The sequence below is a fragment of the Cherax quadricarinatus genome, chromosome 79 (assembly GCF_038502225.1).
Source record: "Cherax quadricarinatus isolate ZL_2023a chromosome 79, ASM3850222v1, whole genome shotgun sequence".
NCBI lineage: Eukaryota > Metazoa > Arthropoda > Malacostraca > Decapoda > Parastacidae > Cherax > Cherax quadricarinatus.
Window position 1 is genome coordinate 3,228,911 of NC_091370.1, and position 8,906 is coordinate 3,237,816.

Consider the following 8,906-nt stretch of genomic DNA (forward strand, 5'->3'; position numbering starts at 1 on the left):
GTAACCGTACACACGACAGGCAGCTTTTGCCGACCTGCGAAGAGGGGAATTATATGGGAAAGGTTACACAGTGTTGTACTACAGCTCAGTCTGGGAGGTGCGCTCAACGCGTAAGTCAGAGGTTGGAGAGGCTGGTGTTTCTAGTTGAATCACTTACGTTAATTTTAAGTAACGAGTTAGAGTCGTAAATGAATTGTTCAGAGAACCAGAAAGTTGATAAATTAGACTCGTGTGCAACACTTAAGTATCTTTATTATGTAATAAAGTTGGTAGAATTACCGACAATATGTAAAGTAAAAGGACACAAGTGCAACTAATGTGACATTTATTGTGGCAACGTTTCGCTCTCCAGGAGCTTTATCAAGCCATGGCTTGATAATGGCTTGATAAAGCTCCTGGAGAGCGAAACGTTGCCACAATAAATGTCACATTAGTTGCACTTGTGTCCTTTTACTTTACATCTTTATTATGGAAACGTTTCCCCACACAGTGGCTTCATGATGAAGCCAATATGTGGCGAAACGTTTCCACAAAGATACCCAAGTGTTGCACATGTGTCTAATTTATCAAGTTAAGAAAACTTTCCTCCCATCTGTCCGTGACTTGTGTTCACTGGCTTCCTTCCTCTCCCACTTCCTCTCCCACATAAAATTCATTCCGCTTTCCTATTACTCCGAGACTGAAAAAATATTTGTCTCCGTATATCCGTTTTGTGTGGGAATGAAAGACAATGTGCATGTGTAAACAGCATGCAGGACAACATTCCTGAACAGCGGCGCACAGCAGCAGTTTTTGCAAGATCATGAATAATATAGCAACTGCAATACATTTGATCTCCAACAAAAACGAGAAGCACTTTATACCGAGTGTGAAAACAGTATAAAAGTTGAGGCAGTAACATGAAAAAAACAGGAAGAGTGACAGCAAAAAGTAGCTTGACAGTAGTAACCTGACAGGAGGACTGAAAAAAAAGTGGGAAGGTGTTGCGGCAGCTCAAGAGTGGAGCAAGTACTGGACATAACACAGACAGCAGGAGAGATGAAGAAGATACTGAGTGTGCTAGACACTTCATAGGCAATGGGACCAGACAAAATCTCTCCTTGGATTCTATAAGAGGGAGCAAAGTATTGCAAGAACACACAAGGCCGTTTGATAAACAGTTACAAATATTTTAAGTTCCGACTCACTGAAAATAAAGTGAAGAATTGTGGAAGACCAGAAAGAGTTCTGAGGTAATCAGTCCCTCAGCCTTGATTCGATGTGATCAAACGCATATTGATCACATCAACTCCATGCTAAGGGACTGATTACCTCAAACTTTTTCTAATCCATCCTTCTCTGTAATGGACTGGAGAAGCCACTGGCTGGCGAAATGTTTCCACACTGAATTACCATACTTTTCCTACGTTGCTACGTCTCCTTCCTGTGCCGGGGCAAAACCTGTGTTTCTAGTCTTTATCTGGCTTCACGGGGAAGGAAAACAATTACCAGCCGTCCCCAACATCTGTGTTGATTTTAGTGAAAACTAGTGCTGGTTGACACTCAGTACTCACCTGTAATCTTGTGTTGAAAGTCGTCAAGAGTAGAGATCCTTACCTGAAAAGATAAACAGATTTAGTTACGCACATACGCAAGAGAACAGCTCCGATCACCTAACTACAGACAAATTATCACAAGTATGCTTGCTCGCTTTCTCATGCTCCCTTTCTTACCCTTTGCTATAGTAACAATGTTTAATCACAGATAGGTAACAATAGATAGTAACCCACAGACATTCCTGAGAATGACAGCATTGAAAGCCAAATCTGAGTCAAAGTTTTGCTGTACAGCCACATCAGAAGAAAGATAACTGAAGGTCCTCCTTCACAGAACTCATCAGGAGTTTCAAGAAGTCTATGAGAACCTGAACAAAAGATTTGTGGAGGTATTTTCATTGAAATCAGGAACATTGCCAGAGAGTCAATGAAGTGCACCAACGAATACTGGACAACACAGACAACAGGAGAGATAAAGAAAATACTGGGTGAATTAGACTCCTCGGAGACAATAGGACCTGGCGAAATCTCACCTTGGGTTCTGTAAGAGGGAGCAGAGGAAATGTGTGAACCACTAGTAGCGATCTTCAGCAAATTCGGCTGAAACTTTGCAGCTGCCAAAGGTCTGGAAAACATCAAATGTGGTCCCAGACTCAGCATTCTCACTGTAAAATAATGGAATTTTATTCGAAATATTTATTACTGGTAAGCAGGGAATAGTTAGAAAATCATAAATTATCATTTTCGATTACAAGTTTGATAATCTAAATAGTTCAGATAAAACTTTAAATAGGTGAAAAAAAAAAAAGAGTCTCCAAATACGCCGAAATAAAAAGGTAACAGACAAGTAGCTACAAGCCAGAGTCACTAACATCCAGGATAAGGTTTCGAAAAAGATTGTCAAGAGTAGGGGAACATCTGGAAAGGATTGTGAAAGGTGTTGGTAGCAGTGAGAATTAAATTCTATTATTTTGTGTGTATCGATCATGTTTTGTTTTATGTTGTGATCGGGGACAGTACAATGTTATTGTGGTTCTGGCTTTACCTCCTACAACCATAACAGTAAATCTTATTTCATAACTATGCTAGAGTTTTAGGATAAGGTAACAAGAGTTATGCAGGAGAGAAAGATGGGTAGACTGTATATTTTTGGACTGCAAGAATGCATTTGATGCAGTACCCCACAAGAGACCGAGACAAACGCTGGAGGAGCAAGCAGGAATCACAGTGGATGAAATAATACTCAACGGGAAGGAAGCAACAAGTTACTGTCAGGGAGGAGGTGTCTGAATGGGCGAGTGTGAAGAGTGGGACTCCACAGGTAAATACCTGGACTAGAACTGTGTGCATATAAGCGACATGACTGAGGAAATGTAGTCAGAGGTATGTCTTCTCACAGACGATGTGAAAACAATGAGAATGCAACAATAGAAGACCAGATAATGCTGCATTTAGATCTATAGACAAACTGCATAACTGGTCTGACAAGTGGCTATTTAAATTTAACACCAACAAATGCCTACGTCAGGATCATCTTTATGTATGAATGGCATGTAAAGAAGCTGGAAAAAGTGCAATGATATGCAACGAAACTAGTCCTAAAGTTTAAGGGTATGAACTACGAAGAGAGGCTAGAGGAGCTAAACCTGACGATGCTAGAAGACAGAAGGACCAGAAGCGACATGATTACTTCATGCAAAATAATGAGAGGAATTGGCTAGACAGGAAGTCTGTTTGAGAGCCCGGTCTGAGGTACACGAGGTCACAGCTGGACGTTAAAAGCACGAATGAGTCATAGGGTTATTTGGAAATGCTTCTTTAGCCTAAGAGTGATCAGAACGTTGAACGATCTAGAAAGCGACATGGTAGAGGCAGAATCCATACATAGCTTTAAGAATAGGTATGATAGGACTCACACAGCTAGGAGGGAGAAACCAGTAGCAGCCAGCAAAGGCGCTGGGCCAGCTGAGAATCGATCCCTGTAACCATAATTAGGTGAATACTAGTAGGCGAGTACACGAACATGTGTACACGAGAGAGAAAACAGTATCAAACTGGTTTTACTTATACATAAACCAGCTTATACCAACTTAACCATACAGACAGACCCCGCTTTACGGCGTTTTGCTAATGCAGCAGTTCTCAATTACAACCATTCTTCATTTTTTCAGACTTCCTAAAATATATTCACCACCCACTATAAGCAAATGACGGAAACATTTTGTGTAACGTGTATACTGTATATGCATTTTTGAGGCCTAGGGCTATTGCTAACTTAATATATGACAGTATGTATGTTAGGCTTTTTTCACTATACAGCGATTCTCGCTTTACAACAGTAGCCCAAAATCTAACCTGCTGAATAAGCGCGACTTTGCTGAATACAAATTTAAACTTGCACAAACGAAAACACGACTTAACAAACCATAAAAAGAAATTAATTCCGTCTTGTAAAATAGGTCTTAAACTGGAGAAAATATGTCATAATTTTCAATTATTTGATCATTTTCACAAAATTCAACATATCTACACAACATAAACATGTTCGAGAGTAAAGGAATTAATATTATTATTACTAATAAATTTTATTATTTTTGTGGGAAGGTGTTCAAGTCTTGCAAATTCTGGAGAATGGGAGGAACTCATGTTTGATCCAAGAAAGACGAGAGGCAGCTTATATTCTTTGGATCAAGAACCGTTCACTGGCATCCAGACAATGCCTTTCAAAAGAGTCTAGTTCATTAGGATGTATTTAAAGTAAGTTCGTGCGAGTGCTGAGTGGGTCCTACAACGACTTTCAGTTGACTTATGAAGGTAAAGAGGATTATCGAGCCAGTTAGGCAGCAGGCAGTTAATGACTCGACTAAGAACATACGAACTTAAGAATGGAGGAGCACTACAGCAGGCCTACTGGTCCATACAAGGCAGGTCATTCTTAAAAATAACCATTCCCAATCACCCACTTGTCCAACTTTTTTCAAAAGTTACCCAAGCATTTGTTTCAATACCTTAGGAACTAGGTATCCTTCACATAACTACTTAGAACCTGAGAAACATCAGCGACAGATGTGGCCACAACAACAGCCTCTGTTCCAGCAGCAGTAGTTGCCACCACAGCAACAGCCGCTGCCACAAAAATAGAATAAACATCTGCCACACTAACAGTACTCACCGCACCAACTAAATGCGGTTAAAGGAATTAGAGAATTAATAGTAACCAATAAAGAATGCATAAAAAATAAAGTAAAAAAAATTACAAGAGAGCAAAGTATATCTGATTATGGAACATGTAACAAGAAAACAGAGATTAGCCAATATGAGATGTTAAGTGAATGTATAGGAGCCTTTGAACCAAGTGAGAGAGTAATTGTGGTAGGGGACTTGAATGCTAAAGTAGGAGAAACTTTTAGAGAGGGTGTGGTAGGTAAGTTTGGGGTGCCAGGTGTAAATGATAATGGGAGCCCTTTGATTGAACTTTGTATAGAAAGGGGTTTAGTTATAGGTAATACATATTTTAAGAAAAAGAGGATAAATAAGTATACACGATATGATGTAGGGCGAAATGACAGTAGTTTGTTGGATTATGTATTGGTAGATAAAAGACTGTTGAGTAGACTTCAGGATGTACATGTTTATAGAGGGGCCACAGATATATCAGATCACTTTCTAGTTGTAGCTACACTGAGAGTAAAAGGTAGATGGGATACAAGGAGAATAGAAGCATCAGGGAAGAGAGAGGTGAAGGTTTATAAACTAAAAGAGGAGGCAGTTAGGGTAAGATATAAACAGCTATTGGAGGATAGATGGGCTAATGAGAGCATAGGCAATGGGGTCGAAGAGGTATGGGGTAGGTTTAAAAATGTAGTGTTAGAGTGTTCAGCAGAAGTTTGTGGTTACAGGAAAGTGGGTGCAGGAGGGAAGAGGAGCGATTGGTGGAATGATGATGTAAAGAGAGTAGTAAGGGAGAAAAAGTTAGCATATGAGAAGTTTTTACAAAGTAGAAGTGATGCAAGGAGGGAAGAGTATATGGAGAAAAAGAGAGAAGTTAAGAGAGTGGTGAAGCAATGTAAAAAGAGAGCAAATGAGAGAGTGGGTGAGATGTTATCAACAAATTTTGTTGAAAATAAGAAAAAGTTTTGGAGTGAGATTAACAAGTTAAGAAAGCCTAGAGAACAAATGGATTTGTCAGTTAAAAATAGGAGAGGAGAGTTATTAAATGGAGAGTTAGAGGTATTGGGAAGATGGAAGGAATATTTTGAGGAATTGTTAAATGTTGATGAAGATAGGGAAGCTGTGATTTCGTGTATAGGGCAAGGAGGAATAACATCTTGTAGGAGTGAGGAAGAGCCAGTTGTGAGTGTGGGGGAAGTTCGTGAGGCAGTAGGTAAAATGAAAGGGGGTAAGGCAGCCGGGATTGATGGGATAAAGATAGAAATGTTAAAAGCAGGTGGGGATATAGTTTTGGAGTGGTTGGTGCAATTATTTAATAAATGTATGGAAGAAGGTAAGGTACCTAGGGATTGGCAGAGAGCATGCATAGTTCCTTTGTATAAAGGCAAAGGGGATAAAAGAGAGTGCAAAAATTATAGGGGGATAAGTCTGTTGAGTGTACCTGGTAAAGTGTATGGTAGAGTTATAATTGAAAGAATTAAGAGTAAGACGGAGAATAGGACAGCAGATGAACAAGGAGGCTTTAGGAAAGGTAGGGGGTGTGTGGACCAGGTGTTTACAGTGAAACATATAAGTGAACAGTATTTAGATAAGGCTAAAGAGGTCTTTGTGGCATTTATGGATTTGGAAAAGGCGTATGACAGGGTGGATAGGGGGGCAATGTGGCAGATGTTGCAAGTGTATGGTGTAGGAGGTAGGTTACTGAAAGCAGTGAAGAGTTTTTACGAGGATAGTGAGGCTCAAGTTAGAGTATGTAGGAAAGAGGGAAATTTTTTCCCAGTAAAAGTAGGCCTTAGACAAGGATGTGTGATGTCACCGTGGTTGTTTAATATATTTATAGATGGGGTTGTAAGAGAAGTAAATGCGAGGGTCTTGGCAAGAGGCGTGGAGTTAAAAGATAAAGAATCACACACAAAGTGGGAGTTGTCACAGCTGCTCTTTGCTGATGACACTGTGCTCTTGGGAGATTCTGAAGAGAAGTTGCAGAGATTGGTGGATGAATTTGGTAGGGTGTGCAAAAGAAGAAAATTAAAGGTGAATACAGGAAAGAGTAAGGTTGTGAGGATAACAAAAAGATTAGGTGATGAAAGATTGAATATCAGATTGGAGGGAGAGAGTATGGAGGAGGTGAACGTATTCAGATATTTGGGAGTGGACGTGTCAGCAGATGGGTCTATGAAAGATGAGGTGAATCATAGAATTGATGAGGGAAAAAGAGTGAGTGGTGCACTTAGGAGTCTGTGGAGACAAAGAACTTTGTCCTTGGAGGCAAAGAGGGGAATGTATGAGAGTATAGTTTTACCAACGCTCTTATATGGGTGTGAAGCGTGGGTGATGAATGTTGCAGCGAGGAGAAGGCTGGAGGCAGTGGAGATGTCATGTCTGAGGGCAATGTGTGGTGTGAATATAATGCAGAGAATTCGTAGTTTGGAAGTTAGGAGGAGGTGCGGGATTACCAAAACTGTTGTCCAGAGGGCTGAGGAAGGGTTGTTGAGGTGGTTCGGACATGTAGAGAGAATGGAGCGAAACAGAATGACTTCAAGAGTGTATCAGTCTGTAGTGGAAGGAAGGCGGGGTAGGGGTCGGCCTAGGAAGGGTTGGAGGGAGGGGGTAAAGGAGGTTTTGTGTGCGAGGGGCTTGGACTTCCAGCAGGCATGCGTGAGCGTGTTTGATAGGAGTGAATGGAGACAAATGGTTTTTAATACTTGACGTGCTGTTGGAGTGTGAGCAAAGTAACATTTATGAAGGGATTCAGGGAAACCGGCAGGCCGGACTTGAGTCCTGGAGATGGGAAGTACAGTGCCTGCACTCTAAAGGAGGGGTGTTAATGTTGCAGTTTAAAAACTGTAGTGTAAAGCACCCTTCTGGCAAGACAGTGATGGAGTGAATGATGGTGAAAGTTTTTCTTTTTCGGGCCACCCTGCCTTGGTGGGAATCGGCCGGTGTGATAATAATATAAAATAAAATAAATTACAAGGTGTACAATCGGATACAGATAATTATCAGGAAAAGTCGAAGAATTATTTTTAATATATAGCAAGAACAAGACCGACGGATGAAAAGACCTTACCACGAGAATATACACAAATTATTAGAGAATAATCTGAACTAGGATTAAATAACGATTAACAAATTAGAAATATCCTACATGGGACCAAAAGGTATACCTACTAGCGCAATTAAAGTACTGTTACTGTATTTGGCCTATTTCTAACTATTCTAGGTCCTATAACGATGTCATTTTCTGCTAAGATTGTTATTATTATTTATTTATTATTAAAGATTCGCGGGTATTCTCCCGGCCCGGGCCTTTTCCAAGTGGTGGCCCGGCCTTGGCTCCCTCTTTAGGGACTGTCTGAGACCTAAGTCTCCCATGGGAGGAGGCACAAGTACCTCCTCATCTTTGGGACCAACTGTCCCCAAGCCTAGCCACAAGCTAGGCCTCTTTGGTCTGTCATCCCCGCCACAAGGGGGCTAATGGGAATGACAGTCTTATGAGCTGTAAGCTTGGGCTCAGGCACCTACCCTACCCTAGAAGGGTTAGGCATGGTGTCGATGAAGATTGTTGTATACTCTGTGTAACTACTTAAATCTGTCTAAAATGTGAAATATTATATACAAGTATTTATGTAAGCGGTTATATTAAGGGCAGCTTGTTTACACTATAAAAATAAGTTTCCACAATTATACTTTTATCGCTAATATGTCTAATGGTCACTATATGCACATTTTTTAGGGGCAGAAATTTTATAGTTACCTCTCTATTTAATTCATTCTATCCAGACAGAACACCGACACTCTCCTGGTAATATAAATATATATATATATCACTTTCACACGCGTCTGATCACCACATTCACCTCTACCCAAATAAACGCCAGCGATGGAAGGTTATGGGACGACACCTCAGTGAAACAACTCACCAGTAGGGTTGTAATCTCACGTTTTCCTTTCATTTTACAGCCTCGTTGTTATTCGGATTTGGAATCTGATCTACCCATTTACAGATATATGCAGGAATTCAGTTTTTTTAAAGATAAACTATTTTGATTATTATATATATTTGCAATACGGTTGCTGTAAATTCCTTGTTTAGTGAAAACGCCGTTGCTCTGGTTGCTCAGTTATACTGTGTCGAATCTTTAGAATAGTGAAACCAGTTTAAATTGCCTCGAACCAACGAGAGTAAACCATGAGCAA

At 40.3% G+C, this 8,906-nt stretch overlaps 1 long non-coding RNA gene across 1 annotated transcript; it reads right to left on the reverse strand.

Moving 5' to 3' along the window:
* Nucleotides 1-779: 779 nt before the first annotated feature.
* On the reverse strand, nt 780-8,591 carry LOC138855032 (uncharacterized). The gene is made up of 3 exons (XR_011394202.1): nt 8,464-8,591; nt 2,069-2,200; nt 780-1,596 (listed from the first exon to the last, which is right to left on the reverse strand). It is a non-coding gene; the product is annotated as an uncharacterized lncRNA (long non-coding RNA).
* Nucleotides 8,592-8,906: the final 315 nt, after the last annotated feature.